This window comes from Nerophis lumbriciformis, linkage group LG24, assembly GCF_033978685.3.
Source record: "Nerophis lumbriciformis linkage group LG24, RoL_Nlum_v2.1, whole genome shotgun sequence".
NCBI lineage: Eukaryota > Metazoa > Chordata > Actinopteri > Syngnathiformes > Syngnathidae > Nerophis > Nerophis lumbriciformis.
In genome coordinates, this window is record NC_084571.2 from 22,795,876 (window position 1) to 22,805,056 (window position 9,181).

The 9,181-nt window shown below is 48.1% G+C and overlaps 1 long non-coding RNA gene across 1 annotated transcript in view; it reads left to right on the top strand.

Annotated features, from left to right (window-relative positions):
• LOC133620623 (uncharacterized) overlaps positions 1-4,406 on the top strand; it is a 133,635-nt gene extending 129,229 nt beyond the window's left edge. The window contains exon 4 of the long non-coding RNA XR_009817542.1: positions 4,301-4,406. This is a non-coding gene — a long non-coding RNA (uncharacterized lncRNA). The remainder of the gene's footprint in view (positions 1-4,300) is intronic.
• The last annotated feature ends 4,775 nt before the right edge of the window (positions 4,407-9,181 follow it).

A 9,181-nucleotide genomic window follows, 5' to 3' on the forward strand; every position in this document is an offset into this window, starting at 1 on the left:
CAACACTGGATTTGACTATGACGTGAGCATTTTCCGTGCATGTGTATTAGGTCGCGTTGCACCGGCGGACGGAGGGGGGAGAGGGTCTTAAACGGTGGCATTGTTGTGTGTGGACACGGATAAGGTTAGGTGTGATTTACCCTGGATAACCTTATCAACTAAACAGGGCCTTAGAATCGGCCCTCTGGGGCCAAACATAACTGTGATGTGGCCTTCAGTGAAAACGACTTTGACACCTCTGCTGTAGTACAAACAGTGTTGGGACTAACGCTTTACAAAGTAACGCGTTACTGTAACGCCGTTAGTTTCGGCGGTAACTAGTAATCTAACGCGTTATTTTTTATATTCAGTAACTCAGTTACCATTACTACATGATGCGTTACTGCGTTATTTTACGTTATTTTTTATGTAGTATCGGCTAGAAACAGAAGATCTGAGTGTGTTTTATTGGAGCGCTGCGGTGGAAAAGAAAAGGCGTGCTTTCTGTGGGTGGGGGCGGGGAGACTCCCAGACCGTAGTTGAGAGGGTGCAGAGGAGACGTTCCTCCAGGGCCTATGTACTTCGGGGCTAACAACCTTCTCTTTACCCGAAAGTGGGTCTTTATAGCTGAGGGTGAATGACGAGGCCGGCGGTTTGTTGCAACTTTGTGACTTTATTGGACGCAGCCATCCACCAAGCTAGAGCACCTGCACGCACTCACTGTCGCCGCTCGCTCACCTTTCTCGCCCACTCACTCACTGACGTCACTCACCTCATATGCTGTCATATCTTAAAGGGCCACACACACACACACACACATACGCTACTCTCATAACAACTAACAAGACATCATGGCGAAGCCAAAAGTCGAGTTTTTTTTAACATGGAGACATTCTCAATACTTTTCTTTTGTCGAGCACAAAGAAAATAACATTTTAGTTAAATGTAAGTTGTGTCTTGGATCAAAGATCCTATCTACTTAAAGTTAAAGTTAAAGTGCCATTATGTTGCAGCTATTTAAAATAGTTTTGTCAATTTGTTCTGGCCTGAAATAAATTGGCCCTTTGAAACATATCTTTGTCTTTGTGTGTTGTATGTAGACCACATTGCTTTCTGAGTTCAGTGATGCAAATGAATGTCAAGTTGATCAACAGATTGTATTATTCTCCAGTGCAATAACAGTACTGAAATGAAGGCTAAAAGGGCATTAATGGGAGCCTTAAAAAAAGGAGGGAAAAAAGAAGTAACTAAATAGTTACTTTTCACAGTAACACATTACTTTTTGGTGTAAGTAACTGAGTTAGTAACTGAGTTACTTTTGAAATGAAGTAACTAGTAACTGTAACTAGTTACTGGTTTTCAGTAACTAACCCAAAACTGAGTACAAATAAAATGTCAAACCAATGACAGCAAACTAGATGATGCTAGTGAATGCTCTAATGCTGAGGTTGAGTTTAAATCATGGAATTGTTTTAAAATTGTTGAAGTAGAGCACACAATTCCTGAACAGGCTGAATATTTTAAAGTTGGAACAGTTTGAATCAGATGAAAAATGTGGGAAATGTGCAATTTTGAAGAATGTCCCATTGATTTCAATGGGAATTTCCAAAAAATTGGGGAATTTGGGGAAAAGCAGGAATTTTTTGAAAATAGTAAAAAAACGTGAATGGTCTGAATGAGTTAAAATGGTTGTTGTTGGAATTTTTCAAATCGGTCGAGAAATGTTGAAGTGTTAACATGTTGAACTGAGAAATGCTATTACGGAATTCCTGGAATTTCGGGAAAACGGGAAATTTTTCCAGTTCAAAAAACAACTTAGTTTGATTAAGAGGAATGTTTTGACGGTGGAATGGTTGAAATGTGTTGAAAAATGTGGAAGGAGTAGTCGCCAGAAAAAAGGGTGGAAATAGGGCTTTGGAAACCAGGAATTCTGGAAAATCCTGGAGTTGTTTTGATCTTGGAAAACGAAGATAGTTTAAATTTCCAGGATGGTGGAATGTGTTGAAGGTGGGATGGTTTGAATAGGTTGAAAAATGTGCAAATGGCGGAAGTTTGAAAAATGGCCAATTCATTTTGAATGGGAGAAATGTACCGGAAAACCTGGAATTCTGGGAAATCTGCACATTTTTGGAATTTGTCAAAAGAAAACCTGCGATTCCCGAATAGGCTGAACAATTTGAAGTTGGAACGATTTGAATCGGGTGAAAAATGTGGAAGGTAGAGCGCGCCAAAATCTGGAGAAGAAGAAGAAGTAGTTGAAGAAGTTCAATAAATAGATGAATGTTGGTGTTGAAAACCATATGTGTGAATGTTTTGGAGCATTCACACAATTAAAACCCAGTTCATCACAATTGGATCAATTTTCAAATTTGACAGTATGTACGTTATGATGGTGATGTTTGATTCAGGAAGTGATTATTTGTGTTTTCATTATTGTCTACAGTCAACAAATGGGAGGTGAGCCAGCATGTCTGGTTCTTCTAGAAGTGTGATCCTATCTCACGGGCTGTACTCCAAGAGAGCATGTGCAGAAAGTGATGTGGAAAAGGTTGGACACTTGGAATGGCTGAGAAGGAGGAGGAGGAGGAGGAGGCGGAGGCACTGGGATGGAAAGTTCATTTGAAAGGATTTGGAAATAATCCCCTGAAGTTACCACAGTGTAGTTTGGAATGGACTCCATCTTGACCTCCTGTAGCTCACATTTGCTGAAGGGTGTTTGTTAAAGAAGTCTGGTTTGTCTTGTTTCCACTAAGTAGTAGGAATATAACAATGGTAATATTCATTATCCTACTCCACAGAGGACGCACTCGTCCTCAACTTTGCTTCAAGACTGAATTAAAAGTCGGTCCAAAACCAGGAAGACTGCAAAGATCTCCAATCCTTCACTGCTGTCATTAATTGCCAGAAGATTTTCTGGAAATACCTTGTTGTTTTTCTCCCTTCCATCGCAGCTGCCACTTTGATTTCATCACGCAGGACCACTGCTGGGTTCACAACCCTTTGAAATGAGCAAAAGGCCTGTAATCCAGTTACCAAAGCTGCAGGCCCACTCCTCGGGTCCTGAGAGAAACTAATCCTACTGTCACCAGCAGAACGCGTTGCTACCTGACTGGTGCTGGCAGCCATTGCTAATATTCACCGCCTCAAAGGCCAGCACGCTACTTTTCATTGTTGGAAAATGCTTCACTGATAGCTTTTTTTTTTTTTTTTTTAGTAATTTTATCACACTTTTATTATCAATGCATACGTTTCAGCAACCATTACTTCTAACTTCAGAAAAAGATTATTGTCATTTTTTCTATACAGGCAAGACCAGTAGGGGCGTGAATCTTACGACAACTCACAATTTGCTTAAAAAGGTTCATTATGTTTTCTAATTCATATACTTTTTCAAATGTTCTTGTAATCTTGTATTAAAAAAACCCAAGAAAACTCACAAATTGAATCAATTCAGAATCAATTCTCGATTCAAACCGCTTCTCACAATATACTATTTATTTATTTTTTAATCTGTCCTGTCCAGCCACTCAGACATATCATATTGTTGATGTAGACCAAGGGTGCCCATTACGTCGATCGCAAGCTACTGGTCTATGGTGGAGGGTGTGTCAGTCAATCGCCAACCAGGCATTAAAGAAATAAACCTAAAAATTAGCGATCATCAGTCTTCACCAAGACATTACTTTCGTCACTTGATTGACATTCACGGCACCCGAGGGTCTTGTGAGATGACGCTGGCTGCTGCCAGATCATTTTTAAGAAAATATGACCGACAGGAAGGCGAGAAACACTTTTCATTTCAACCGTACCGCCCGTCAAAACCCTAAAGACCGACCGCACAGTTCCTTTCTTCACATTAAAAGCCCTGCTTCATCCTGTCTGCGCTAACAAAATAATAGTCTCAGAAAGCTAGTGCGCTAAAGCTAACAAGCTACGGAGTTTGCCGCCAATGTATTTCTTGTAAAGTGTATAAAAAGTAGTATGAAGCTGGACAAATAAGATGGCAAAAACCAACCACTTTCGTGTGGTATTGGACAGAAAGGAGGACTTTTTTTCTCCTCCATTTGAAAATGTGGATGTTATCATCACTAGTGTCTGATTCCAATCAATGCAAGTCATCAGAATCAGGTAACAGACCAACTTATATTCTTGTCTTCATGAAAGAAAGGAATATATATGTGTTAAACATGTGTGGAGGGGGGCATGGCCTGCGGACCTGCAGCGAAGCGGAGTGTGTCAGGACCGGCTTCGAGATCAGCGACAAGTGCGTAGATGGCCCACCTGGGCCTGCTTATCTAATCACCTGTCGCTCTGTTAAAAGGCAGCAGCCGGGGAGGAAAGGAGAGTTGGAGTTGGAGCACGAGCGAGAGCCAGAGCGAGAGCGAGAAAGACAAGCCCAAAGACAATTGCTGAAAAGCACATGAAAGACAATTTATTGAAAAATAAACCATATTGTAAACCTGGACGAGACTGTCATGTCGGTGCTTGGTGGTCCGAAGAACCCGGAGAAGACATACCTCCACAATTTGGCGCCCAACATGGCCTGACCACCGGAAGAGGGGGAGGCCAACCCCCTGACGGCTATCGCGGGCGTGCTCTTAGGTGGCGGCAACCAGCCAACAGCAGCTCAAGGCGGTCCGCCAGCAGATGGCCCAGCTGAGCCAGATCCTGCAGGCGTTGGCGGACCGGGTGGGAACAGCATGGCCAACATCAGCGGCCGTCACCGTCGCATGGGGGAGGAGGAAGATCCCCATGCCTTTATTGACATTTTTGTGGCCACGGCAAAGGCATGCGCGTGGCCAGAGGAAGAGTGGGGGGTACGGCCTTTGCCATTTCTGATGGGGGAGGCACAAAGAGCGGTGCTCAGCCTGCCGGTGGCCTCCCGGGTGCACTTCCCGGACGATGCGTTTTGGGAAGGAAGACCGCCCGTTCGTGTTTGGCCAGCGACTCCAAGAGGCGGCGACACGCTGGCTGCAGCCGAAGGAGAGAGACGGACGGTTGCTGGACCAGATCCTACTGGAGCAGTTTGTGGAGGCCAACTGGGTCCGATATCACCGGCCCCGGGACCTGGCAACAGCGGTGACCCTCGCCAAGGACCACCTGGCCGTACACCGCGAGGCGCAACCGGCACCCCCACCGCGCGGACAGAGCGCGCAACAAGAGGAAAGAGTATCACAGATCATACCGCACGACCCATGTGACTCTCCCTCTGCTCTTTCTCCGCAGGTCCTGGCTGCTGCTTTTAACCCATCTCCCGCGCAGACGGCCCCTTTAATCAATCAATCAATCAATCAATCAATGTTTATTTATATAGCCCTAAATCACAAGTGTCTCAAAGGGCTGCACAAGCCACAACGACATCCTCGGTACAGAGCCCACATAAGGGCAAGGAAAAACTCACCCCAGTGGGACGTCGATGTGAATGACTATGAGAAACCTTGGAGAGGACCGCATATGTGGGTAACCCCCCACCTCTAGGGAGACCGAATGCAATGGATGTCGAGTGGGTCTAACATAATATTGTGAGAGTACAGTCCATAGTGGATCCAGCATAACAGTAAGAGTCCAGTCCACAGTGGGGTCAGCAGGAAACCATCCCGAGCGGAGACGGGTCAGCAGCGCAGAGATGTTCCCAACCGATATACAGGCGAGCGGTCCACCCCGGGTCCCGACCCCGGACAGCCAGCACCCCATCCATGGCCACCGGATCTGTGTGTCTCCCCTTCCACAAGGGATAGGGGGGAGCAGAGGAGAAAAGAAAAGAAACGGCAGATCAACTGGTCTATAAAAAGGGGGGCTATTCAAAGGCTAGAGTATACAAATGAGTTTTGAGATGGGACTTAAATGTTTTTACTGAGGTAGCATCTCTAACTGTTACCGGGAGGGCATTCCATAGTACTGGAGCCCGAATAGAAAACGCTCTACAGCCCGCAGACTTTTTTTGGGCTCTGGGAATCACTAATAAGCCGGAGTTCTTTGAACGCAGATTTCTTGCCGGGACATATGGTACAATACAATCGGCAAGATAGGCTGGAGCTAGACCATGTAGTATTTTATACGTAAGTAGTAAAACCTTAAAGTCGCATCTTAAGTGCACAGGAAGCCAGTGCAGGTGAGCCAGTATAGGCGTAATATGATCAAACTTTCTTGTTCTTGTCAAAAGTCTAGCAGCCGCATTTTGTACCAACTGTAATCTTTTAATGCTAGACCCGAAAATAATACGTTACAGTAATCGAGACGAGACGTAACGAACGCATGAATAATGAAACGCCTGGGCAGGCGTGCTGGAGGCGTGGGCAGCCCGGTCACGTGCGTCAAGGACCTCCGCAGGTGGAGGTGAGGCGGGTGACCCGGGTGGCCAGCCCTTCAGTGCCCTCCCCCGGCCTTGGTGAGACGTATTGTATCACGGTAAGGATACAAGGGAGTACATACCGGGCTATGGTGGATTCGGGCTGCAACCAGTCCATGATCCACCAGAACCTGGTTCGACCTGGGGCTTTGAGGCAGGCAACACGGCTAAAAATTAGATGTATTCATGGGGATGTGCATGAATACCCTATTGTGCCAGTGGAAATTTGGTATAATGGGCAAAAGCAGAGTGTCAAGGTTGCTGTAAGTGCGCACCTTACGCACCCCGTAATTTTGGGTACAAATTGGCCGGGGTTTAACCGTTTAATGACACAATGTGTAGGGGTGTGTTCACAGACTGTAGGAAAGTCCGCGTCGTTCTCAGTGGCGACGCGAGTTCATCCGATACTGCTTCGCGGGAAGCCCCCCCGGCCCCCCACTGGCACCCTACGGAGGACTTCCCCCTCGAGCAGCCCCGAGATGAATCCCTGCGCACGGCCTGGGACCAGGTGGCTTCCATCGACGGTCAGCTGGTGCCCCTGGGAACAGCGCGGGTATTCCCTTATTTTTCAATTATTAGAGATAGATTATACCGGGTGAGCCGTGACACTCAAACAGGAGAGGAAATCACCCAGTTGTTGGTGCCAAAATGCCGTCGGGAAATAGTTTTCCAGGTGGTGCACTTGAATCCCATGGCTGGCCACATGGGGTGTAATAAAACACTCAATCGGGTCATGGTCCGATTCTGTTGGCCGGGCATCCGGGCAGACGTGCGCCGCTGGTGTGCTGCCTGCCCGGAATGCCAGCTGGTGAACCCGGCGGCCACCCCCAAGGCGCCCTTGCGCCCATTGCCGCTCATGGAGGTCTCCTTCGAAAGAATTGGTATGGACCTCATCGGACTATTCCTCCCGAGCACACGGGGATATTGTTTTGTGCTAGTCTTGGTGGATTACGCAACGCGCTATCCCGAAGCAGTGCCACTGCGCTCCATCTCTGCAAAGAGTGTCGCGCAGGCGCTGTTTCAGATCATCTCCCTAGTTGGAATCCCGAAAGAAATTCTGACTGACCAGGGCACGTCCTTTATGTCACGTGCGATAAAGGAACTATACGGATTATTGGGAATTAAAGCGATCCGCACCAGTGTATACCACCCACAAACTGACGGGCTGGTGGAGCGGCTAAATACGCTGAAAACCATGATCCGTAAGTTTACGAACGAGGACAAACCAAATTGGGATAAATGGCTGGATCCCCTATTGTTTGCAATGCGGGAGGTACCTCAGGCCTCCACAGGTTGTGCGCCTTTTGAGTTAATATACGGCAGGAAGCCACGCAGGGTTTTGGACATAATTAAGGAAAGCTGGGAGGAGGGTCCAAGCTCCAGCAAAAACGAAATTCAATACGTCATGGACATGCAAGCAAAACTCCACACGATGGGGCACTTGTCACGCGAGAATTTGCTGCGTACCCAGGAACGTCAGCAGCGCGTTTATAACAGGGGCACTCAGCTAAGGAAATTTTCACCGGGAGAAAAAGTGCTTGTGTTACTTCCAACATCCAGCTCGAAATTACTCGGCAGGTGGCAAGGACCCTTTGAGGTCACACGGCAAGTGGGGGATATGGATTACGAGATCCGACGCTCGGACCGGGGCGGAGACACTCAAATTTACCATATAAACCTCCTGAAAGCATGGAAGGAGGCGGAGCCTGTTTCCATGGTGACGGTGGTTGAGGAGGAGGAGTTCAGGCCAGAGGTCCCGCGCTCTGTCCTGCCCTCCCCCCTTTTCTGTGACAATCAGCTCACAGCGCAGAAAGCGGATGTTGCCAAGCTGCAGCAGCGCTTTTCTGATGTGTTCTCCACTCGGCCCGGCCGCACGAACCTCATCCATCATTACATTGAGACCAGCCCGGCCGGGTGTTACGGTGCAGTCTCGGCCCTACAGGCTCCCCGAACACAAACGCAAAGTGGAGGAATTAAAATCTATGCTGAAGTTGAGGGTAATAGAAGAATCCCACAGTGCGTGGTGCAGCCCCATCGTTCTGGTAGGGAAGAAGGATGGGTCTGTGCGGTTCTGTGTGGATTACCGCAAGGTGAACGAAATATCACGTTTTGACGCCTACCCAATGCCCCGGGTCGACAAGCTCCTGGATCGGCTGGGTACTGCTCGTTTTTTTACGACACTGGATTTAACCAAGGGCTACTGGCAAAAAAAACCGGCCATTTCCACTCCGGAAGGTTTGTCCCAATTTGTGACACTTCCGTTTGGCTTGTTCAGTGTGCCCGCCACGTTCCAGCGCCTCATGGACCGGGTGCTGCAACCTCACGCTGCATACACGGCTGCCGACCTGGATGACATCATCATCCAGAGTAGCGGCTGGGAAGAGCACATGCGGCGGGTGGGGGCAGTGCTCGAGTCCCTGAAGCAGGCGGGGCTCACCGCCAACCCGGCGAAGTGTGCAGTTGGCCGGAGGGAAGTACAGTATTTGGGGTACCACTTGGGAGGAGGGCAGGTGCACCCACAGGTACACAAAACAGCAGCAATTGCGGCCTGCCAAAACCCCAAGATGAAAAAAGAGGTGAGGCAGTTTTTGGGTCTGGCAGGTTACTGGAGGTTTATCCCCCGGTTTGCGGACCTGACCAGCCCAATAACTGACCTCACCCGAAAGGGAGCTCCAGATCTGGTCCAGTGGACGGAGCAGTGCCAGGCAGGCGTTTGAGAGGGTTAAAAAGGCCCTATGCGGGAGCTGGTCCTGCACATGCCTGATTTTTCTCTCCCGTTTTGTCTGCAGGCTGACGCGTCGGGCAGAGGACTGGGAGCTGTTTTGTCCCAGCAAGTGGAGGGCGTCGACCGAC